Raw genomic sequence first — 27,184 nt, 5'->3', positions numbered from 1 at the left:
TGGGACATGATATGCAGAGATATTTTTCCTACCCATAACTGTGGGCTAACTCCACAATGCATGACCCATATACCTCAACAAGGAGTACAAACTTGATCATATTCACTGAGTACAAAACTATTTTAAAAAATTGAATCTATGAATAGCCAGAAGATGTGAATATACTGTTGTGATTTAATGTAGGACATTAGAACAGGACTTATTTATTAGTATAGGCTATGAGGGCATCAAAATGATAATTATAATCTTCAGTTAATTTCCATGTCCAGGTATCGGTAGATTAAAATATATGAACATATGTTCTCTAATCAGAACTTCAAAAAAAAATAAAATATCAGGTTATATGGATACCCATATTGGTGCAAATTTATTCAGTGAGCAGTGTTTGGAAGCATTTCACATAGATTAGAATAAATATTATCATCTCAAGTATCTACAAGCAATCATTCTCACATAAAGTTCTATTGCTTTCCAGTTACAAATAGTCACAGTAAGAAGGCTTGTCCATATGACTATAAAGAAAGTGATTACCATCAGTTAGATGGCACAGATGAACTTTTGTCATTGCCCCTTCTCCCTACATATTTTGTTGATTAGCCATAATCTGAACTAGAAAGTAAAATTAATTGCATAAAATTCTTCAGTCACCCTCAACCACTGAAAGTCATTCTCAATTCAAGTCAGTTGGTGAGTTCCCATCACCTATATTTCTTTTGTTCTTATTTGCTTACACTGATAGGAGACTGTCTGCTTCCCAGACAACCTGGCAGAATGATTTTGCTAGTTAAGAGTACCAATTTGAAGATAAAACTACTCTCACTGACCTCCAGCACTGCAGAAATCCTCCCAAGTGTAGTCATGGGATCTACCAGGATTCAGTTTGCTTGTCCTTCATGAAGATTGCTCTCCAAAAGTAGCCATGAGCATGTGCTGGTTTGAGAGGATTTCTTGTGTTTTCCTAGACTCCCATCTTCATGGTGTTTCTCTCCCCCTCTCTCTGTCTACAAACTTTAATAAGATCAAAGAAAATAAGAAACAAATCTAGGAGACTGTATGTTGTTTAATTACACAGGTGAAACTCATGATATAAGGTGTTGGGGAATCTCTAGCAATCTCAGAAGTGGAAGACTATGGAGTCAGAAATTCGGGGATGAAGTTGTCATGGTCTATCCATGGGGATTGCAGAGTGGGCAACTATAGCTTGTGATGTTAATATCCTCACAAAGAACCAGCATGTGGTGTGGAAATAGGCATATGCTGCACTGTTCATGAGGGTGAGGAAAAAATAAGAACAGCAGAAGTGAGGAGGAAGAAAAGCAATGAGAAAAATGAGAGGAAAAAAAAGGAAACCCCTATTTACACTACTTATAGAACCAACAGAAAATACTTTGTGAAAAATCAAACAATACCACAACTTCAAAAGGGAAACAAAGAGGTTCTAATAGCTTTTGAAGGGTTTAGTCATAGTTTCTTATTGCTTATTACACTTGTGAAAGATTTTTCTTTAGTAGTTAAATAGGAAAGTCACCAAATAAGGGAAAAGAATGTAAATTAGAAAACTTTTGAAGCAGGTTGAAAATGTTTCAGCCTAAATGTCTTTTTATGCTCAAGTTAGCTTTTTCTCCTAAATTCACTCCTTATTTTAAAACTACTTCTTAAAAAGGGAAAGATGCAATGAGAGAAAGGAAAACGCTCTCTTATTTTTCATTTGCTCTCTTTCAAGAACTGAGTTTGATATTTTTCAGAAAGTTTTCTTCGGTGAGTCATGAGTCATTATAGCTTGTACTTAAGAGGACTTTAAAATGATCCTTATGGGCTAGCAATAATACAAAATTAGTGGTCATAACTAAATGTGCATTTAATTTGGCATTCTAAAGTCTTTCTGTTTTGGTCACACACATTTCACTGTGTTTCATTATTTTATTTGAAGATGAAGGATTTTTCTTCTTATAACTGTGTTAATTAATGGAGACAATTTGTTCACCTCCATAGAATATCAGGAAATTTTATCATCTGTATGTCAAAACCACTGGAATATGTATGAATTTTAGCCCTATTTATCCTATGTGGCTTTAATTAAGATCAAATTGGTTAAATTATGGGAAGCTACAACTATACATTTTAAATTTTAACACTCAAAATTAGAATAAATAATAATTAAAACTATATTTCTTATTAATAAATGCTACAGAAAACACCTCCAGAATTGATTAAAATGCATTATAATATTAGAAAAAGTAGAACTGAATTATTTTGAATGTTTTAAAATCTCTGCTTTTTAGTATAAATTCATATTTTATCCAATTATATTTTAAGTGGCCAATAAATAGTAATTTATATAAAATAAACTGGACTTGAAAGCTCCAGTAAGTTCCAAATAAATGTCATCAATTAAGTAGGGCAAACACAGCTAAAGAGCAGGGTAGCTGATTTTGTGTAGCTGAGGTCGGCAGAAGACACAGAGATAAAGAGAAAAGAGATACAAAACAGTCATTTTAATAGGATTGTTTTTCTTACTATTCTCTTGTGATTTTTTTTTTTTTGTATTACCAATGAAAAATGACAGTAAAAGAAACTGGATTTCAGGAAAAGAAACTGCACATGTACTGACAAGGGTGTGTTACAGTCATGGGTGTCACCTATACTTATGAATGCTTCCTGACCCTTCTGTGATTTTGGTTATCAGCTGTTCCATTATGGAATATTCCCATAACTCAACTTCTAAACATGTAGTAATGTCATTTAATTAACTTTATGTTTATAGCATGCCATCTTTTTTTTGATTATTTATTTATTAAGTATTCAGTACTGAAAATTCACTATAGGACAGACACTAAAGCTATAATTGTAAACATGACAGAGGTTGTACCTGCCTTTTTACTTAGTAAGTGTGTAACAACATGGGCTAAGAAAACACAGTTGTAAAAGAATATAAAATATAATAGAAGCTTTGATGATGTTTGACTAAGCAGGTAATATAACTTTTCTAAGAACTAACCATTATTCTGAGTTTTGATAGAGAAGTAAACATCAATATCGGTACTCATGATGCCAATGGAGAAGGGATATTATATATATATACAAAAGACTAGAAGAGGAACATTAGTATGCTTACGATGATGGGATCAAAGAAAAGGAAGAAATGGATATTGTGAAATAAGTAGGGAGAGAAACAGAAATTGGAAAAATGAAGGCACTAGTATGATCAGATACACCTATAATAACAAAGGGTTCTGATGAAATATGAGGGAAAAGTGGACTGGCTTAGAAGAAGGATCTGAATCACAGATAAATCAATATAAGGTGAATGTTTCCAAGCCAGTAGAGTAAATAAGAACTTCTAGAATGGAAGAATGAGTAAGGGTACTGTTGGTTTCTGCTATACATGGATAATCACAAAACCATGGAAAAAGAGTAAAACAGATGAAGCAGAATTTTTTAAAAATCCACACTCAATACTAATAATGCTTGTAGTCTTAAGAATATGTCATTTTCTCGATTATCTGTGAATAATATCTGAAATGGGTTAGTTACCTAATTGAGTATTATATACTTTCTTGGTATAGGAGGGAAAGCCTAGCTTGTAGTTATAACTCAGATTGTGAGGGAAATATGTTCCTTCTCAGTCTCAAAAAACAGTGGTCTGCCAATTGGAATATTAAAATAATGTTTTCCAATTTTGTTCTTTTATTCACATTGTGATATTTGCACAGATCTTCAAATATAATGTAGTTCTAAGATCCAACTTAGAATGGCACTGCAGGAATTCACTGATAGTCCCACATGACTTATAAGGAAAAGGAAACTAGCCTTAGTGTCACCATGTGCTTTCTTTTGAACAAGTTAACTAAACAATATAAGAACAGATTAGAAAAGCAATCACTTTATTTAGTTGAATAACTGCCCACTTGAATCCCTAAAGATCAGTTATTGTAGCATGAACTAGATTTCCACTCTCAAAAGGGTCAATAAAAAGTCATGTTTATATAAGTTAGAAAGACTCAAAAGAAAAATATTAACATTAACTCTTATGCCATGCCCACACTTGCCCAGTGAAAGGTGCTTCCTTAGTGAATACATTGCTTTCAACATCACTATTCTTCTAAAATGCAGTATATGTGACCAATGAAAATCACCTTTGCTATAATTAGATTTAATGGTATTAAAGAGAAGCTACTGTTAAATTTATGCTATGGAAGGAGGGCTTGTGTAAAGACGGGCTGTTGATGGTGACCACTGCATTCATAGATGTAGAAGATCTCCACTATCTCTGACTATGGTGACACTGTTTCTTGCACTTTCACTTCTCACTAATCTGGCAAGATATTAACAGTAGAATGTCATACTATTGTTTTCAACCTGTTTTTTTTTAATTTTTTATTTTTATTTATTTAAGGGTGATAGACACAGAGAGAAAGACAGATAGAAGGAGAGAGAGAATGGGCGCGCCAGGGCTTCCAGCCTCTGCAAACGAACTCCAGACGCATGCGCCCCCTTGTGCATCTGGCTAACGTGGGACCTGGGGAACCGAGCCTCGAACCAGGGTCCTTAGGCTTCACAGGTAAGCGCTTAACCGCTAAGCCATCTCTCCAGCCCTTCTATCTGTTTTTAATAGATAAAATGATACATGCAATTACTGTATACCTTGCTATTTTAAAAAAATAGGGAAGGCTTAGGGTTTTGTTGAACTAGGGTCTCACTCTAGCCCAGGCTGAACTGGAACTCACTCTGTTCCCCAGGCTATCCTCTAAGTCATAGAAGTCCTCCTGCCTCATCCTCGTGAGTTCTGGGATTACAGGAACAAGCCACCATTTGCAGCAATTTTATTTCTTATATACTATTCTTGATCACTAAAGAATTAAGATCACTAATAAAAGTAGGTTTGAAGGCTGGGGAGATGACTCAGCAGTTAAAGTGGTTTCAAATCCTAATAACCTGGGTTTGATTTCTCAATACCCATGTAAAGACAGATGCACAAAGTGACACAGGCATTTGGAGTTTGAGGCTAGAGGCTCTGGCGTTCCCATTCTCATATTTTCTCTTTCCCTCTTTCTCTCTTTCATGGCAAGTATGTGTGTGTATGTGTATATATATATTATATATATATATATATATATATATATATATATATATATATGTATATATATATATAATATATATATAATATTTTTTAAATTATGCTTAAAAGTCCTTATAGTTCCCAAACATTTTTCTCAATTATGCACTGTAAGGTGATGTGGTTAAAGTGTATAACATGATTTAAGCATTATAAAAGTGAAAATGGGAAAGAAAAATACCCTTGCCTTAATGCATAAAAACATTCTAGCTTTGAAAAGGAAATAATTATATATCCAAAAACACAATGTGTCTGCTTTCATTCTTTAAGACTCCAGTTAGTAGAGATTTTCCATTAACCACCTCTTTAAAACAAATTACTTATTTATTTCTTTGAGAAACATAAAAAGGCAGATAGAGAGTTAAAAAAAAAAAAAATGAAGAAAGAAAAAGAGTGAGTATGGGCCCACCAGGGCCTTTAGCAACTACAAACAAATTCCAGATACATGTGCCACTATTCGTATCTGGCTTTATGTGGGCATTGGGAATCAAATCCCAGATGTCAGGTTTTGCAAGCAAGTGCTTTTTAAAAAATTATTTTTATTAGTAGTAGTTATGTACACAGTGTGTATACACAGTGTGTATACAGCCATGTTGGTACCATTGTTTCCTCCTCCCTGTCCTCCCCTCTCCAGGAACCCTCCTCATTGGGTTGTGCATTGTGGGGTTAGTCATCAGTTATGGGTAAGAGGCAGTGTCTCCGTGCATAATGTTCCAACATGTGGCTCTAACAATCTTTCTGCTCCCTCTTCCGCAAATTTCCCTGAGCAATGTTGGGCTCATTTTAGGTCTAAATCAGTGATGAGGTCTTGGGAGCCTCTGTGTCTCTGGATATCTGGTTTAGTAAGAGGTGAATTTTCTGTGTCTGTCTCCTTCACCTTTGTGCTGGTACTAGGTTCACCAAGAAAGCAGCACTCTTGCTCATTTCACCAATTATTATATGGTTTCAGCTGGGGCCCTGGTGAAGTGTGATGGGCTAATTCTCTCCTCAGGATCTGTGTCCATCTGACAGAGAAGCACATTCTCTAATGGAGAGTGAAGTTAGCACTAGATAAATGGAATACCCATTATTATTTTAGAGAGAATTTAATAAGTATAGGCGCTCCTGTAGCCCATGATTGGTGGGATCTTGATAACAGAGAATGCACTCTTTTTGCACATGGTTCTATGTTTCCCAGAACCAGCCATGGGTTCCATTCCACTGAGCAGATCCATTAGCTAAATCAAGATCAGTTGGTTACTCACTGTGATGGTTAAGTTTGTGTCAACTTGATCTGTATAGGAATCCACAAACATTCCTCATAAGTGGGACTCTGAAATTGCTTTCAGGAAGGATTACCTAAAGGAAGAATCCTTCCCCCAGGGTAAGCCCTTCCCCCAGAGTGGGCAGCCCCTCTCAGAGGAGAGACTTTGTCAAAAGAAGCTCTGAGAAGAAAGGTATTCTCCTCCCCTCCCACCTAGCTGCAGGTGCTGCTTGTTGCTTGCTTTTTGCTGTTTTGCTGCATTCAAGTGTGGTTCTAAGACTAGCTTGGACTGAAGAGCCATGTCTCTCCAGGACACCTCCAGGCCTTCAGTACCAGATTGGGACTGCTGAAGCATCCAGCCTCATGGACTGAGCAGCTACCAGGTTCCTTGACTCTCAGGCCTATAATCTGCTGTTGTTGGACTGTCATAAACTAATCCAATAATCTCCCTTTTAATACAATTCATTCTATAGGTTCTGTTCCTCTAGAGGACACTGACTCATACAAATCTGCGATACCAGAAGTGGTTCTAGACAAACAGAATTATAAGGATGGACTTTCCTACTGGGCTTGGTGCTCTCTGGAGCTGGTTCTCCAACTTTGGTGCCACTACAGGCTCTACTGGTAATAAGGAGAGTGCATTTACTGATAATAAGGAGGCCACTAATAATCCATGGTGTGAACTATTTAAAGAACTCCATGAGATATATGTATATCATAGATGTACCCAAGCTCTCATTATAAGGTTGGCTAACTTGCAATGTAAGCTCAATTCCCAGCCTCACAGGCTATAAGAAGTTAAAATGAGAGCACTGATTAGAAGAGTGGAACCCTATGACTTGGGATGCGGATGTGTGGGAAGACCCACAACACATCAGGTTGTTTCCTGCTGAGTAGCTTAGACCATGAGTTGCTTGGACAGATGTTGGCTGTTTTCCCCAGTTACTCACATAGCACCTTCTGGCACTAGACAAGCTGTCTGGGGACTGACTCTCTTCTAGATTCTAGCCAGGTCACTCCATGTTCCCTACCAATAGTATATGGTGTCTTTGGCAGTAGGGTCTTAACACTAACCTTTGGTGGCTCATCAAGTACTCTGACAGAAATCTGTATTCTTTTGGGAAACCTTTTAGGTCTCTCTGATCAATAGCTCATTGTGAATGTTAACCACAAGCAAGTGCTTTTAAGCATGAGCCAACCCTCCAGCCCCATTTATCACTTTTTTTTTAACAAATAGGATTAAAGATGACCACTGTTGAATTTATTGTTAATATTTTATTAAGTTAAAACTAAATAACAGAGATCCTTGATTTGTGACTGTATTCATATATTTATTTCACTTTTAAAATAATTATTTTCTTATATATTGGCATTATCTAGGATTTCATGTCTAATATTATGTGTAAGATTAAATGAAAACTTCAGATCTAAGCTGAGTATGCTTTTACTATGATTTTCAATATTTTTGAGAAATGTGTACATATAAATGTATGTGTGTATATGGTTAAAATAATGAGTTATTGTGATTATAGGAATAATGTTAAAACAGCAAAGAGAAATTGGTTGACATTAAAGTTACAGTTATGAAACTAGCAAAAAAATAATGTAAACGTATGTGTGCAGATTGTGTCAACTTCAAAAAAGAAAAAAAATCAAAATTATGAGCTGTGGATTAATGGCATCAATACATTATCTGTACAAAATCAAACGAGATTATCTTTCAGACCAATATTGTAGTAGTAGTGTTGTATAAGCAGAGTGCTTTGGGAAGGGAAAAAAAAATACAGCTACAACTGTTCTAATTCTCTGACCTGTGTCAGTGGCGGAAATCTGATCACCTGGCTCTTACCTGAGATCTGCAAGTAGGCAGGTTTAGCCCTGCTGGCTTCAAGGAATGGCTACCAGAAGATCAGAAATGCATGGACACTCTCTTTCAAAAGCCAGAATCTAGAAGTATGAGTGTTTATAAAATGGTTGAACCTGGAACCCAAAAGCTTGTGCACAGTCAAAGCCAAAATAATTCCCCCAGTTGTGAGCCTATCTGGGGCCCTGCACTACAGGTACATTAGTAACTTGCAACTAAGAGCACCAAACTTGTCCAGGTGACTTTTGGGATTCCATAGAATTGATAAGCATTCATGTCCTCATATTAATAATTTGACTAATTGACAACCAGTGGATTGTCATTTCCCAGACCACAGACTATTGGAAGCAAGATAAACCCAACTCTCATATCTTCACGATCTTCTCATATTTCTCTAAACCTTGGAGCCTCAATGTTGTCCAGTAGGTGTTTTAGATTTAGAAAATTGGAATAATTATGATCACTGCTATGCTATTCTAAAGTTTATCATTCCTATAATGAAATGAAAGAATCATGAGGCCATAGGATTTAATATTTGGGAAGGTGAATTTATTTTTGCAACCATTCTTGGGAAATTTTTTTATTGCAAAGACTCAAATTTAATTGAAAAGAATATAATAGAATATTTTCTCCTAAGATGAAATGTAATTAATTAGACAATAAGACCATTATAAATATACAAGACGATAAGTTTAAAAAGAGAAAAACAAACTATTAAAATTGTTGTCAGAAGAAAAAAAGCCTCCCTTTTAGAAAACTGGAAGAGAATGACACCATTTCAATAAAAACATGTGGACAAAAAAAAAGAGGACTATTTTCCAAAATATAATAATGTAATGGTAGTGAATAAATATTTTTCCACACTATGTGTTTAGATATCTTTATTATTATATTGAAATATAAGAGTAGGCAATTTGTTGCATGTTAAGTAGACATTAGGTGCATCAAATTCTTTTTCCAGAAATGATAGCAGCCATGAAGCTTGGTTGAATACATGTTTCTTGTTCCAACCAGCAGAAGTGGGTGAAAATAAAAGATGTAGGTTTGGAGAAATAGTTCATAGTTAAGGTGCTTGCCTACAAAGCCTAACTACCAGGGTTCAAATCCCCAGCAGCCTTGTATAGCCAGATGAACAAAGTGGCACATGCATCTGGAGTTCATTTGCAGTAGCTGGAGTCTTTGGCATGCCTATTTTCATTATCTCTTTGGAATAAGTAAATAAAATCTTTTAAACAAATAAAAGATGTATTTTCTATCCTCTTCAGGATACTCTTTGAGAGTGAATCTCTAAAGTACTTGCTTGAACATAAAGCATTATAAGAACTTTAGGCTGTTCCAACAATGTACCATGGGCTAAGTTGTTTATACCCAAGAGAATATGTCTCATACTTCTACATGATAGAAAACAGATCATTGTACCAACATCATGGGGAGAGACTTCTTCAGGGCTGCAGACTCTAAACATGTTGTTTGTATCCTCAAATGGTAGAAAAGGAGCAAGCTAGATCTCTGAATTCTTACAAAGGCACTGATGCATTCCTAAGGACTCTCCTGTCAGGGCTAAATTATCTCCCCAACAGTCTCATTCCAAGAATTGTCACATTTTTCATGTGTTTATATTGCATGCACTTAAAATTATTGATCATTTTAGCAAAGAATAGACATCAAAGAAAGTAACTAAGGAATAAATAGACCATTTCCAACAGAAGTAAAATGGACTAGAGTACTGAAGTCCCAGCCTTCCAGAGCCGTGAAAGCTAGCTGCTTAAAGGCTCTAATAAACTAGTGCCAGAATGTTAAAAGGATTGAATACAGGACTTCCGGTCAAGATGGCGACCGCCTAGCTGCACTACAAACAACAAGGGGAAAAAACGGTAAGTATTCAAGGGAAATTAGGAACTTTCTGAAGAGGGAGGGCACAGATCTGGGTAAAAGAGGGAAGCACACACCCCGCAACCCACGCCCCGCCACCCCGCCCGCCGCGAATCGCCGCATTGGGCTCGGCCCGGCGCCTCAGCCACCCGGCGCCCCGTGCGCACCAAGCCCCACGCGGCCCGGCGACCCGCGAGCGCCCCACAACCCCTGCGCCCCACACCCGCGCACCCCCGCCCCCCCAAGCGCGCCCCTCCCCCCCAGCGCACCCCACGCTCCCTATCCACACGCAGAGGCGCAGCCGGAGTGAACCTAAGCTTCCCGCGCCCCCACACCCACCCCCCGCAAGCCCCAGACCCCCCGCGCTCCAGCCCCATGCGCCTCGAGACACCCCCCCACCCCGCCCACCCCACGCCCCCGCGCGACCCACGCTCCCTATCCACACTCAGCAGGCGCGCCCCAAGCGCCCCACGCCCCGGGCGCCCAGGTGTGCCCCGCAGCCATGCACCCCGAGACCCCGCGCCCCACCCCCATGCGCCTCGAGCCCCTCCCCCCCCCGTGCGCCCAACGCTCCCTACCCACTCACGACAGGCGTGCTCCAAGCGCCCCTGAGCATCCCGTGCCCTGGGCGCCCAGGTGCGCCCCGCGTCCCCCGCGTGCCCTGACACCCCCGCGCCCCACCCCCGAGCTCCTCGAGACCCTGCCCCCCGTGCGCCCCACCCCCGCCGCGCGTCCAGAGTGCCCCGCGGTGTCTTGCAGCGTCCCCCAGCGTCCCACGCTCCATCTTACCTCAGCGTGCTCCACACCCCCTGCAAGACCCGCGACTCCCTTGACCCCCTCCCCCACACGACCCGCCCCTCCCCCCCAAGGCTAGAGCACCCTGCGGCTTCAGCGCCCCCCCCCCCCCCGCTCCTAGCCGTCCACCCTCCCCACGCGCTCTGCGCCCCCACCCCCACGTGCCCTGGAGCATCGGCGCCCTGAGCCCGGTGCGCCCTAAAGTGCTCCCTGCCCCCCCCTGCACCCCGCCCCGGCGCCTCCCTCCCCCCACCCCGCAGGCCCCTCGTCCCCCCCCACCGCAGGCGGCCCGGGCGCCCCTGCGTGCCCAGGCGTGCCCCGTGCCCCCTGTGCCCCACCCCCACGAGTCCTGTGCCCCAGAGTGCCTCTACCCCGCCCCCCCCTCCACGTCCCACGCCCCACGTGCGACCCCCTCAACCCCCCCACAAGCCCCGCGCGTCCAGAGCACCCTGCGGTGTCCCTTGGCAACCCGCACCCCGGTGTGCCCCGCACCCCCTCCCCACACGCGCACCCTGCGCACCCCCCACGTGCCCTGTGTCCCTAGCCCCCCGCGCCTCCCGCAAGCTCCTCCGCGCCCCCCTGCGCACCCCATGACCCTCCGCGTGCCCCGCGCTCCCCCCTCACGCCCCCCAGGTGCCCTGCACCGTGCCGTGCCCCGCACACCCCCCCTACATGCGCACCCCCCCGCACCAACAGCGCGCCCCTTGCCCCCTAACTGATCAGAGTGCACCACGCCCCCCGCCCCTCCAGGGCACACCACCCCGCACCCCCTGAGCCCTGCCACCTCCCGCACAACCCACCCTGATTGCCCGGTGCCCCGGCACACCCCGACCCCCTCCCCGCCGCGTGCCCCACTCGCTCCATACACACCATCGCACCCCGTGCCCCCTTCTGCCCACCCGCCCACACACCCTCTGCACATCCCGCGTGGCTGTGCTCTGATCGGGCACCCACCAGTCACACCTGCCACCCTGCTGCACTGAAGCTGAGACCTCCTACCTCGCCCTTGTTCTCTGATCCTCGAATAGACCAGCCACGTGGTGCTCGGTTCACAGGCCTGTGGGGGCCACCCCTGCCGTGAATAGGTGGCTGACAGATCCCCTGCTGCTGTGCTCACATCACTTGACGCCGGTCAGCTTCTGCTGTGTCCTGATTACGTACCCACATCATCTGCCTCTGCACTATAATTGCACGTGCAGCGGACCCACCCCACAGCAAGAGCCATATAAGTCCACACTGAGTCACTAGTGCCAGCGCAGCTGCCATCCCCTACCTGTACATCGTCACCCAGCCCCCACTCCCCTGAGGCGGAAGAGCACAGACTGTTTACAGACCCCAGTGTACCCAGCCCGAATCTAGGCACCTTCAGGGCTTGCTACCTCAGTCCCCTTTCAAGTTCAAAGGCAGGCAGCTTAGGTGCATTACTGGGTGAGAATTCAGGCAACTTTGGTGCCCCTGCCAGGCTATAGGTAGGCGGCTTTAGCAAGACTGAGCAAAAACCCAGGCTGCTTACAACTGCCCCAGGCTGCCTTGGATTCGCATTAAGCTAGATCCCAGGCTGCTCCACCCACTTACCTGCCCATACACTGACATGGGTAGACCACAGCGCAAAAGAAATAACACAAAAAATAAAATGGAAGAAAATCCAGACAGATCACCCAGTCCAACAAGGATCACAACTAATCAAAACATAGAAGAGTGTTTAGGATCAAAACATCAAGTGGAAGCAATGAACAATGCAACCCTGACCAAACTACTGCTAGAACTGACAGGAAAGCTACAAAGGATAGATAATCGTATGGATGCTACCATCACTAAGCTAGAGCAATATGATAAGACACTGGAAGGAATTAAAAGAGAGCTAAGAGAGTTGAGGGAGAGTGAAAAAAAAGAGGACCTTAAAAATCAGCTGGCCACACTAAATGAAAACATAAAGAAATGCAAGGATGATTTCCAAGAATCATCAAGAAAATCAGAAAATGAGACAAAAAGGGAGCTGGACAGAGCAATGGAAGTGATACATAGGAAAGTAGTAGAAAATGCAAACTTAATTGAACAAGTCCAAAACTCACTAGAGGCTCTCAAGAATACAGTCAGCGAAGTGGAAGATAGAAATTCTGATCTGGAAGACAGGATGGAAGAAACAGTTCGAGAATCCAAAAATTTCAGTAAGTTCAAAAGTTCCTGTGAACAGAACATGAGAGAATTGTGGGATACACTTAAGCATCCTAATATCAGAATCATTGGAATACCAGAAGGAGAAGAATTTCAGACCAAAGGCATGGAGAACTTATTTAACACAATAATTGAAGAAAACTTCCCCCATCTCTTAAAAGAAAGGCCCATCAAGATTAAAGAAGCAAACAGAACTCCTAACCGACTAGACCAAAGGAGAAACTCCCCTAGGCATATTATCATTAAGACTCTAAACATTGACACCAAGGAAAAAATCCTAAAAGCAGCTAGGGAAAAACAGCACACCACTTTCAAAGGAAACCCCATCAGAATTACTTCAGACTTCTCAATGGAAACCCTGAAAGCTAGAAGGGCCTGGAATGAAACTCTCCAAACTCTAAGAAACTAGGGCTTTCAACCCAAACTACTCTACCCGGCAAAAGTCTCCCTTATAATAGATGGTGAAAGGAAAACTTTCCATGACAAAACTCAGCTTTACAATTATATGAACACAAAACCAAACCTACAGAAAGTACTCCAGGAAATTCTCCACAGAGAAGAAACAAATAACCAAACACAAATGCCTACAAGAAGAAGATCACAGCAACCAAACCCAGAGTAGATAGAAAAAAAAAAAAAATTAAATCCCATGAAAATGCCAACACACCTCTACCACCACAACATGACAGGGATCAAATCAAATCTCACAGTCATCACCCTAAACATTAATGGCCTTAATTCACCCATCAAGAGACACAGGCTAACAGGGTGGATCAAAAAATTAGACCCCTCAATCTGCTGCCTTCAAGAAACCCACCTTACCACTAAAGACAGAAACCTCCTCAGGGTGAAAGGGTGGAAAACAATATTCCAAGCAAATGGGAATAAGAAACAAGCAGGTTAGCTATATTAATATCAGATAAAGTTGACTTCAAACCAAAAACAATCAAAGAAGACAAAGAAGGCTACTTCCTACTTGTAAAGGGAACAATGCATCAAGAGGATATTACAATCATAAATCTGTATGCACCAAACACAGGGGCACCGCAGTTCATAAAACAAAACCTACTTGACAATAAAACAGAAATAACCACCAACACCATAATAGCTGGGGACTTTAACACACCATTATCAGTAATAGACAGATCATCCAAACAGAAGCTCAACAGGGAAGTAAGAGAGCTGAACAAAACCATAGAGCACTTAGACCTAACAGACATCTACAGAACTTTCCATCCCAAATCCAAAGACTACACATTCTTCTCAGCAGCCCATGGAACATTCTCTAAAATAGACCATATACTGGGTCACAAAGACAGCCTCCACATATTTAGGAAAATCTACATAATTCACTGCATAATATCAGATCATAATGCTATAGTCCTAGAAATCAACAACAAAAAAACCAACAAGAGCCCCAATGGCAACTGGAAACTGAATAGCACACTCTTAAACAATAAATGGATAGTGGATGAAATAAAAAATGAAATCACAAAATTCCTGGAATTGAATGACAATGAGAACACATCATACCAAAACTTGTGGGACACAATGAAGGCAGTCCTCAGGGGAAAATTCATAGCACTCAATGCCTTCATTAAAAAAAAACAGAAAGATCCCAAATCAATAGTCTAACCATCCACCTAAAGGCATTGGAAAAACAAGAAAAATCCAACCCAAAGAGCTCCAGAAGGAAAGAAATAATTAAAATCAGAGCAGAAATTAATGAATTGGAAACCAAGGAAACAATTAAGGCAATTGACAAAACAAAGAGCTGGTTCTTTGAAAAAATAAACAAGATTGACAAACCTCTGGCCAATTTGATCAAGCAAAAAAAAGAAAGACTCCAAATTAACAAAATTCAAAATGAAAAAGGAGAGATCACAACAGACATCAGTGAAATCGGCAGAATCATCAGGACTTATTTCAAAAACCTCTACTCCACAAAACTGGAAAATGTGGAGGAGATGGATAAATTCCTGGATGCATATCATCTATCAAAGCTAAACTCAGAGCAGATCAATCACCTCAATGAACCCATCACGCTCATGGAGATTGAAAAAGTAATAAAAAACCTCCCAAAAAAGAAGAGTCCAGGACCAGATGGATTCCCAGCCGAATTTTATCAAACCTTCAAGGAAGAACTCAAACCAATCTTCCTAAAACTGTGCCACACAATTGAAGAACAGGGAAAACTACCCAACTCCTTCTATGAAGCTAGTATCACCCTAATCCCAAAACCAGGCAGAGATGCCACAAGAAAAGAAAACTATCGGCCTATTTCCCTAATGAACATAGACGCAAAGATCCTCAACAAAATTCTCGCAAACCGAATCCAACAACACATCAAAAGCATTATCCACCTTGACCAAGTGGGATTTAACCCAGGAACACAAGGGTGGTTCAACATACAAAAATCTGTCAATGTAATACACCACATAAACAACCTTAAACATAAAAATCACATGATCATTTCGATAGATGCAGAAAAGGCCTTTGACAAGATACAACATCACTTCATGATCAAAACATTGGAGAGAATCGGCATGGCTGGTTCACATCTTAATATAATAAAGGCAATATACAAAGCTCCAAAGGCCCAAATAATACTTAATGGAGAGAGACTGGAGGAATTCCCATTGAGATAAGGAACAAGACAGGGATGTCCTCTCTCACCTCTGCTTTTCAATATAGTTCTGGAAGTCCTAGCCCAAGCAATAAGGCAGGAGAAGGAAATAAAAGGGATACAATTTGGAAAGGAAGAAGTTAAGTTAGCGCTATTCGCCGATGACATGATTGTATATGTAAGAGACCCGAGAGACTCCATCCCAAAACTCCTGAAGGTGATTAACTCCTATAGCAAAGTAGCAGGATACAAAATCAATGCACAAAAATCGGAAGCATTTCTGTATGCAAATGACAAAGACACAGAAAAAGAAATAAAGGACATAGTCCCATTTTCAATAGCAACAAAAAAAATAAAATACCTTGGAATAAGGTTAACCAAGGAAGTAAAAGATCTATACAACGAAAATATAAAAACTCTCAAAAAAGAAATTGAGGAGGACTTGAAACGATGGAAAGACCTCCCATGCTCCTGGATAGGCAGAATTAACATTGTGAAGATGACAATCTTACCAAAGGCAATATATAGATTTAACGCAATTCCAATTAAAATCCCTACAGTGTTCTTCACAGACATAGAGAAAATGATCTCAAATTTCATATGGAAAGGCAGAAGGCCTCGCATATCCAAACATATCCTCAGCAAAAGAAATACCTCTGGTGGCATCACCATACCCGATATAAAGTTATACTACAAAGCCATAGTAATAAAAACAGCATGGTACTGGCATAAAAACAGGAGTATAGACTAATGGAATAGACTTGAGGACCTGGATTTTGGGCCAAGCAACTATAGCTACTTGATATTCGACAAAGGCCCAAACAATATAGACTGGAAAAAAGATAGCATCTTCAACAAATGGTGCTGGACAAACTGGATAACCACATGCAGGAAACTAAAACTTGATCCACACATTTCACCATGCACAACACTCAAATCCAAATGGATGAAAGACCTCAACATAAGACCAGAAACTGAAAAACTACTGGAAGAAAATTTAGTAAGTACCTTCCATGATATAGGAATGGAAAAAGACTTCCTGAATAAAACCCCAGTGGCTCAAGTTCTTAAACAGTCACTCAATCATTGGGATCATATGAAGCTGAAGAGTTTCTTTACAGACAAGCATATAATAAGCAAAGCCAATAGAATACCCACAGAATGGGAGAAAATATTTGTAGGTTATCCAACTGATAGAGGCCTTATCTCTAGAATTTACAAAGAACTCAAAAGTCTAAACAATAAGAAGACAAATACCCCACTCACAAAATGGGGCACAGAGTTAAACAGGCAATTCACAGAGGAAGGAATACAAATGGCAAACACACACCTAAGAAAATGTTCATCTTCCCTAATCATCAGAGAAATGCAAATTAAAACAACGATGAGATTCCACCTTACCCCAATAAGGATGGCCAACATCAAAAGGTCAAATGAAAATAAATGCTGGCGAGGAAGTGGAGAAGCAGGGACACTCATTCACTGTTGGTGGGAATGCAGGATGGTACAACCACTTTGGAAAGCAATATGGAGACTCCTGAAAAAGCTGACTATAGAAATACCAACAGACCCAGTTATACCATTACTGGGCATGTACCCTAAAACCTTCAAACCAAAAGCCAGAGAGATTTGCTCAACCATGTTTGTAACAGCTCAATTCGTAATAGCTAAAAGCTGGAATCAACCCAGATGTCCATCATTAGAAGAATGGATAACAAAGATGTGGTATATCTACACAATGGAATTCTATACAGCAGTAAGAAAAAACGACATAAAGAAATTTGAGGAAAAATGGTTGAACCTGGAACAGATCATTCTCAGCGAACTTACCCAATCACAGAAAAAAAATCGACACATAGTCTCACTCATCTGCCACACCTAAACTGAATCTGCCCAAGATGCCTTACATACCCAGCAAGCACCTCATGGACTAGACAATAAGATGGATGGGAGGGCGGGTAGGGAATCAAAGAGTGGAAAACAGTAATCTGGACACAAACGGCAATGGTACCATAAAATTCTACTTCCTAAAAGACAGACCAAATGGCTGAACCTTCACTAGACCCTTACAGGAAACACCTGAACCACAAGACACTGGAGAGGGTAGGATCAAGACTGACCTAAATCTCCTACATCTTCCCTCCCTCCCTCTCCCCCTCTCCCCTCTATCTCTCTCCTCTCTAACTCTTGTATATTAGTTATCTTTTTCCTCAATTTCTTACTGGACACTGACCTGTAACCCCCACTTCCAGCTTGGGCCTACCATCCACAATGAGCTTTTGATCAGAGAAACCTACAAGGTTTCCCAAAACAGTGACAGATTTCTGTCAGAGTACTTGATGACCCACCAAAGGCCAGTGATAAGACCCTATTGCTGAAGACTCCATACACAGCTGACGCGTAAAATGGAATGACATGGCTGGAAGCCAGGAGAGAGTCAGTCCCCAGACAGTCAGCATGTCTAGTGCCAGAAGGCGCTACATAGGCGACTGGGGGAAATGACCAAGATCTGTCCAAGCAACTCATTGTTTAACCTAATTAGCAACAAATAACCGGATGTGATGCCCACACAAGTGCAATAGTGGTACACAGCCATGGTGAGGAATCAATTGCTCTTGATTTGTCTAACTGATCCACTCAGTGGTACTAGACCCTTAGCTGGAGCTGGGAAACAAGTCAGAACCATACCCAAACACAAGCCCACTCTACAATATCAAGCTACCATCAATCACGGGGTATAAGAGGGCCTACACCTATCAAACTGTCTATCAAAAAAGTAAGTGTTATCTCAATTTTCCGGGTGCTAACTTACTCTCCGTTGGAGAATCTGCTTCTCTTTTCCAGATAGATGCAGATCCTAAGAAGAGAGCTGCCCCAACATACCTCAAAAGGGGCCCAACTGAAACTAAGGACAACTGGTGAAATAAGCAAGGGTGATGTTTTCCTATGAACTGGATACCAGCACAAAGGGGAAGGAGATCAACGCAGAGAAAAATCAACTCCTAGCAAATCAGAGAGCCAAAGCCTCAGAGGTCCCCAACACCTCAGCACTGAAGCAGACCAAAATGAACCCAACATGGCTCAGGGAAATCTTGCGGAAGAGGGGGTGGAAAGAATGTCAGAGTTACATGTTGGGTCATGATTTGCAGAGACATTTATCATACTAATAACTGGGGGCTATCTCCACAATGCACGACCCATTTTCATTAACAAGGAGGGTCTAATGGGAGGGGGTAGATCACAGATGAGCCTAAATAATGGTACCAAACTGCCTGTATTCACTGAAATGAAAACTAATAAATTAAATTTAAAAAAAAAAAAGGATTGAATACAGAAATGTCTCCAACAAACATAATAAATCAAAGCCAAAATCAGTAAGGGTATGTGTGACCTTTCCACTCACTTTACTAAACAGCTTTCACTATTACATATAAAAAGAAACAAGTTGGTGAAACGCAATGAAATAACAAAGAGGCAGAGCTACATCTGGCCAAGAACTTAGAGTATGTGACTACTGGTACATGCACAGTAGAATAAAATAAGTCAGCAATCAAAAAAACAGAAAGTTGAATTAAATTAGCCTTTAAGTATTTCAGATCTAAAGCAACTAAACTACTAATAATATTAAATCTAGAAAACTCAATTTCCCAGCAGCATGAAGGAGAAGGTTCTTCAGCCCACAGAATACATTTGTTCTAATACTATCCAGTTTTGGCCAAGGAGAACAAATGATGAGGGAGGGATTATAGGTTATGAATTAAAGGACCCTTAGTAGAAATTGTATACATACAATCACTTATTAAAGGAAATAACTTAGAGTTTAGTACAAGTACATCCAAGCTCCCATGTGTGTGGTTGGAGACTTTTGCAGTATCTCAGTGGGATTTCAGAATCCCAGTGGACAGATATTCAGTGTGAGTCTTCTATTCTTTATTTAAATAAGATATTTTATGTTCTAGTGGGCTTTCTCTGTGTGCTAAATCAATGAAAATTATGCCATCCTCTTCTGACACAGCTAGAATAAATTTTAGGTATACATTATTTTCTGGGAGAAACGTAACCTTTTAATATGAACTGCAATCAGAATCCAATCAAATAATTAACCTTATAGAAAACATTATGCATGGACTCTTATCCAAATCTACTTTTAAAAAGTAATCTATTTATTTGCAAGGGGAGAGAGAGAATGAACGGGTACAATAGGGCCTCCTTCCAGTGCAAAGGAGCTCCAGATTCATGCAACAATTTATGTATCTGGATTTACAAGGGTAATGGAAATTCAAACCAAGGCCTAACAGGTTTTGCAAGCAAGTGCCTTCAACTCCTAAGCCATCTCCCCAGCTCAACCCATGTCTATCTTTGTCTCACTTTTAATGAAAATTAAAATTTTATTTTAATTAGATTTCAACATGTTTTGAAGAAAATTAAAAAAAAAATAACTTCTACTGCCTTAGTAATGCAGTGAGATGAAATCAAACCACTTAAGATTTACCTTAAAAATACTTAGTAGCAGAGGCCAGTAAGTAAGAAAGGAGATATAAAGGGAAGAGAAAGGGAGGAGGGTACTTAATAGGTTGGTATTGTATATATGTAAGCACAATGATTGAGACACGGAGGTAATATGATGGAGAATGGAATTTCAAAGGGGAAAGAGGGGGGGTATTATCATGGGATTTTTTTTATAATCATGGAAAATGTTAATAAAAATTTTAAAAAAAGATTTACCTTAGCAGCAATTTCTATTTTTAAGGAAGAAATTACAAACAAGCTCATTTTCTGACTTTGAACTAAATTTTATAAAAAAGTATAATTCTTCAGAAACTAGAAATGGTTTTATGTAAATACTTTCTTTGGCAATGTCAGAGAGTAATAGTAGATGTCAAATTACAAGCTAATAAAACACTGAATATATTGGGGGCCATCTATTCAAACTACCACATTCCACCCTGGCCTCCAACAGATTCAAAACCATGTAAATTGTATTCAGTCCAATCACAAAGGTCCCCACAGCCTGTTATGTCAGGCAGGCTCCCAAAATGGCATCACTGAGGACAGCAGGAGTGAAAGAAAGAGACAAAAGGAAATAGGTCATCCACATTCCTCAAGGAACTGACCAGCCATTACCCCTTCCTTGCCTAACAATGCCCCAGGTCTAGGTTTCCTGCCCCCTTATCTCCCAGGTCACCTGGTCACTTCTGGTCTCACACCCTAGCTATTTGAAATGGCTAATGTAAAGCACAAAGGCGTTCTTTTCCCTCCCTCACCTTCCCCCAACTGAAGAGCCCTATGTAGCTCACTATCTGGAATCTCAATTTGGCTGTGCTCCTCTCTTGAGAGTCAGTCCTGGCAGCTTGTGCTTTTCCTGAATAAAAGCTTCTATCTTTGCCTCAGAGTGGTTTCCATGATCTTGATCACTCCTGAACCTTACATCTGGTGTCCATGACTCAGCGGAGGCTCCTGGTTGCCCTCTTGGGTGGCCAGACCTCCTTTTCCCCTGACCAAATTACTGAGCTGCCATTTGACACTCTGAAGGCTTCAGAGCATCTCTACCTGGTACCAGCTTTCACAATGCAATGGCACTGCTCAGAACAGAAATTATTCTGTAGCTTTAGGGCTGTGAGCCACATACATACTCATATACACACATTCATTTTAAGTGAACTTTTCATTTAGACATTAGATAACCATTTCCCCTTTGTACATTCATCCATTCATTTATTTATGCAGAAGTTATGCATTCCCATTTAAAAATTTCTATTCTATTTACAACTCTGGAGACTAAAATCAAACTTTGTTAGCAGGCAGGGGGTCAGAAGTACTCAATACTGAATTTATAAAAAAATTTCTAATAATATTAGAATCTGCTTTCATATATTTTTAAACGTGTTACAGGAAAGTTATAAGAAACTAAAGAATGCCAGAGCTACATGTTGGGTCATGATATGCAGAGACATTTATCTTACCCATAACAGTGCATGACCCATATACCTCAACAAGGAGGGGCCAAGGAGAGGAGATAGGTCACGGGTGAGCCTAATAATGGTACCAAAACTGACTGTAATTACTGAATACAAAACTATTTAATAAAAAATTAATTAATTAATTAATTTTAAAAAACTAAGTTCTAAAATTTGTATGTGTATTCTGGGTAAATAGTATAAGTTAAATCTGGTCTACTCTTTCACAAAAGTTATTTCAAATAGCCTTTTGAGAAAAAAAAATTAAATGATCACATTAAAAGTCTTATGGTAAGGACAATAAAAGATTTTGTTGGTAGTTATGAGATGAAATGTTAAAGAAGATAAACTGGAGAAGAAACTGTAAATATTGGATGTTAAATTCTTGATGAAAAAGGTTGTTTCAGAGTGGTTACATAGATTGTAAAGCAAAAGTATGTAAATGAAGGTATGAGTAAGCTTAAAAAGAAGGTTAAAGACAAAGTTTTTAATCAGATTACAGACTTCTTGAGGTATAAAATGACTATTAGCCTAGGGTTGACATCAGACTAACAAAGTATGGTCCTGGCTGGTAGCAGATTGCTATGGTATTCAGGTTGTAAGCTTAACTTTAACTCATTGATGTTAATGTGGTCATAATAATGGTCATAAAAGACTGAATTTAGAGTACCATCCAAGTTAACTAGATTCCTGTTTGTCAACCTTTTAACTAAATCTTGAGGTTAAAATTGACTCATTAATAGTAAATTTTCTCCTAAGGTTATTATACCTAAAGCCCTGTCTAAAAAAAAAAAAAAAAAAAAAAAAAAAAAAAAAAAAAAAAAAAAAACCTCTCACAGAGGAACTATTTACTCTTTCCTCCCATATATATTTTATAGTGTAAATAGACCACATTTGAAACACTAAACAGTGTTCATCTGTCACACACTTGAAAACTATTTTCTTCATGGTGAACAGTAAAAGGAAATTCTAAACAAAGTAAGATTGTGATTTAAGATGCAATTCCTCAATTCTTCCAACAATCAATCTTTAGTTTTAACTTATGTCATTACAAACAAGTTTACCAAAATATCACAGGCAGAATTATAGTTGGTTAAGGTTTGAGTAGTTATAGATTGTGCCATGAAATTTTATGTATGTTTGGAATTCAATATAGTTCTATAAACTTGATTTGGAGAGATTGAAAATATTTCTTTTTGGCTCAGCAGTTAAAGGTGTTTCTTTGCAAAGGCAGATACATATTAGTGGAGCACACATTTGGAATTTGTTTGCAGTGGCAAGTGGCCCTGGCTGCTCATTCCGTCTCTTTTCCATGAGACTTGTCCCCATTTTTCATTAGATCATGGCAGTTTAATCCAGTTCCTCTGTTCTTTGGGTATGTTAAGTAGACCTAAATTAATTTCTGAAACTTGCTTATAGATTGGATGGGACATCTTGTTTAGCTTTTAAAAGTGCTAACTCTCCTATTGAAAAAAAAAATAGGTGTATATATTATGTAAAGGTATCCAACTTATGAACTTAAAAATTATACAATTTTTCATGTTACTACATAAAATAGATTTCTTTTTTATTTTAAATTCTGCCAACAGATCTTTTGTTCATACTTTACTCTCTGTTACCTCGTGCACCTTAAATATGTAAACTGTACTTTTTGTTAATATTGGACATTTCCAGATATCAGAATATTGTAATTTGGTTTATAGAAAGTACATAATATTTGGCTTTCAATAAGCATGCATCGCCATGCCTGGCTAAAACTCTGTAATTTTACGGTGGTTCTTGTCTTGTTCATGTGGGTCTTGCTGGATGATTATCACTGAAATTATAATCTAAGTGTTATGAAAGGTGACTTATTGCAATTTTGTTCTTAGGAAAAATGAAAAATCTTCCCATGTCTTAGGAAAATCCACTGTATAAAATGTTAATATAGTTTGTCTATGTTTAATGTAACAGTCATAAATATTTTAGTTAAACCTTAAAATTGTTCAATGGTAAAAGGTACTTATTTAGGAAATTATTTTGTGCCTCTCATATTGTATCTAATGTAACTTAACAATGGCCAAGTTTTATTTTATTCTTGGGCAATGTAAAATCATTCTCAGAGAAGATTTCATTTAATTAACTGTCTTATTTCTGGTATCTTAAGTTCATTGCTTGTAGAGATATTGCTACTGAAGACATGTTTCCTGCCCTAGAAAAATAATCTTAAATTGCTGTTCTTCCAGTTTGGGTGAGTAATTACTACTTACATTGATATACAGACAAGCCAAAGTTGTTTTCAAACACAGAAGCTAAGTTTTTCCACTGTCTGCTTTCCCTGGCATGCAATTTCTAGATTAAAATCAATTGCCTTAGAGTTATTGACAAAATATTTTTTTCAGTGCTACTAAAATGTTCTGCCTATACTTATAACTGACAGATACTTAAAGATAGGATGTATATGCTTTATATGTTCCAAATATAGCTTATACTAACACTAGTTAGTTGTCACCTAACAACTAAACTTTAATCAAAATGATTTTAAACTATTATGTCATTTTCTAATCTGTTTTTCTAATCAGGTATGTACAGTCCCTCTGAGTGATTAATAACCATACACAAAAGCCAAAATCAACTGGAAACACTGGAGTTAAAAAGGATAACCAATATTTTGGTTCATCCTCCTGGGTCAGAAAGCCATAGGAGATGATGGAATGTACTAGCTTCTAGCTTCTGTTAAGTTACCTGTCTTCTTGATCAAAGAGGATATGGAGACCTAGAGATGTGTACCTGGAATAGAGAGTCACACTGGAGGAAAATCAGTCTTCCAGGCTTCCCAAAAGAAGGAGGTCCACTTGGTCAGCATGGCCTTGATTTATCCTAGCAGCTGACCAAGCCAAGAGTCATAGAACTCCTCATAGGCCCATCTTACAACACCATTATGGACTTCAAAAATATTCAGTTAATTCTGGCATCCTACATGGTCTTAATCACCCAGTGAGAAAACTATAACTACAAAATAACTACAATATATATAATGAGTCACACTAATAGGCTCCCCTGTCTGATGCTGACTTATAATACTAAACTCTAACACTAACTCATGCCTTCTGCCTCTGCCTGTCCCTGGTTAACTTCACCTACCCTGACCCCAGCTCCTCACACTTGCTTCAGCCAAAATCAGTGTCATTATTCATGCAGCCTCCTTCCTTAGCCCTATCTCATTCAGGGATAATTATATTGCCACCCCAAAGAATAAGTAAAAAACTTAAAGTCTCTTGTGTTTCTCTTCTTCTCCTGATCCTAAAATGACCCTCTGCCTCCTCCTCTCTCTTTCCCCAAGCCCTCTTTCCCTCACCTCTGAATGCTCATCCTCCCTTTACACCTGGCATTTTGATATCATAGCTGTCATAACAAACTCCTTTATTCTTACTTCTGTCTTCTCATGGGGTGCACAGAGCCACCGCCCCCACTTTCTCTATAGCAGGTGTCTGCCAGTGACTTCCCTGATGCCAACCCAATACAGGAATGATACAAAAGAAGTCTCTGTTTCATTCAGGACAAAGTCATAACAACATGCTACACTGGCAATCAATCTCACCACTCTGCCACCTTTACCCACTCTAAAACTGCCTCCTCATCAACTGCCCTGAAGGGAGACCCATTGACTTCATTATCCAACCACTCATAAGAATTCATCACCCCTAGGGTCAGCATGAACAAAAATAACTGTCATTTCTTATCATTAACAAAAGGCTGGTATGTTAGGTCGGCAGGCTCCCAAAATGGAGTCACCAAGGACAGCAGGAGGGTGACAGAGACACAGGAAGTAGGCTATCCACATTCCTCAAGAAACCACCCAGCCATTACCCCTTCCTTGCCTAACAATGTCCCAGGTCTAAGTTTCCTGCCCCCTATCTCCCAGGTCACCTGGTCACTTCTGGTTTCACACCCTAACTATTTGAAATGGCTAATATAAAGAACAAAGGAGGGCTGGAGAGATGGCTTAGTGGTTAAGCTCTTGCCTGTGAAGCCTAAGGACCCTGGTTCAAGGCTCGGTTCCCCAGGTCCCACGTTAGCCAGATGCACAAGGGGGCGCACGCATCTGGAGTCCATTTGCAGAGGCTGGAAGCCCTGGTGCACCCATTCCCTCTCTCTCCCTCTATCTGTCTCTCTCTGTGTTTGTCGCTCTCAAATAAATAAATAAATAATTTAAAAAAAAAATAAAGAACAAAGGAGTTCTTTTCCATTACTCACCTTCCCCACAACTGAAGAGCCCTGTGTAGCCCACTATCTGGAATCTCAAGATGGCTGTGTTCCACTCTTGAGAGGCAGTCCTGGCAGCTTGTGCTTTTCCTGAGTAAAAGCTTCCATCTTTGCCTCAGAGTGGTTTTTGTGATCTTGGTCATTCCTGAGCCTTACACAGTCTAGATCAACTTAAGATAGTTCCAAAATACCAAGTCTCCTCTGAGATTTAGGATTTTCTCTTAGCTGTGAGTCCTGTAAAATCAAACAAGTTAAATACTTTTAACATAGTAAAGCACATTTTCAACTGGTATATGACATAGCAAGGAGAGACTAGAACAATGTAAACTTAACTATCATCAAGCAAACATTAAACTTCTGCAGTTCAAATCTAATATAATCAGAAACTGATATACTCCAGATTTTCCAATTCCACTCTTCCAGCTGGGCAGAGTAGCCAGGGAACACTTCCATCTCAGGCTAACAGTGTACTCCATGGTAGGCCTTGCAAAGTCCTGGTGTATCCAAAACATCTTTGGGTCTCCATGGAAACCACTGTCCATCTTCCAAAGGCTCTTCCAACCTATCAGGGTCATCATGCCCTGCCTCATGCTGCATCTCTGTAGCAGCTCCTGGAACCAAGTGAAATTCACTACCACTCCATGCATTTTTCATGCTTCAAAAACCAGTGTCGGGTGTGTAGGACACAGCCATATTCTTAACTCAGGGACCAAATAAATCATAACCTTCAAAAGTGGTTCCTTCTCCAGTCAACTCTTTCCAAAAAGACTGCATTTCTATCATAGTCTTTCCTCAAGCATCATCTCCATTGTTTTAATGTAAAGCAGTTGGGCCTTCTTCCTTAACATTGCTAATGTGTTTCATAATAGTGGCTTCAACAACCTAAAACCCATCTCAGTGCCTGTAATTTTAACTTGCTTGAGGTTTTCCAACTTAAAACCTTAAATCTCTCAGTGTAATATCTTTAGCTAATCACATCAGTCCATTACAAATTTAACCTTGATCACACTCTCTGGACCTGGGCAGCAGGATACAGCCAGTCCTTATGCCAATAGTCCAGTTCCATCAAAGTCTTCTGCAGTCTTTTCTTCCCCTTAGAAAGCTCATAAGCCAAGCCTTGAAATTCAATACTCTTTGCACTTAGCATTTTCAAACTCTCCCAAGAATAGCTCATACTACTGGACTTACCATTCCAGAAGGCATCTTCAGTTGCAAGCACACAGTCCATTCCCATTGCTCCAAAACAAAAGTTCCAAAAGATCAAAATCCGCATGGTCAGTTTCATCTCACC

General features: G+C 40.0%; 1 pseudogene; it reads right to left on the bottom strand.

Moving 5' to 3' along the window:
* The window catches only part of LOC101599966, a 47,773-nt pseudogene extending 20,607 nt beyond the window's left edge, over nt 1-27,166 (bottom strand).
* Between the last annotated feature and the right edge of the window lie 18 nt (nt 27,167-27,184).

The sequence above is a fragment of the Jaculus jaculus genome, chromosome 10 (assembly GCF_020740685.1).
Source record: "Jaculus jaculus isolate mJacJac1 chromosome 10, mJacJac1.mat.Y.cur, whole genome shotgun sequence".
In the NCBI taxonomy this organism is placed as follows: domain Eukaryota; kingdom Metazoa; phylum Chordata; class Mammalia; order Rodentia; family Dipodidae; genus Jaculus; species Jaculus jaculus.
The sequence above is the reverse complement of the archived record's forward strand: the minus strand, read 5'-3'. Positions and strand labels throughout refer to the sequence as shown.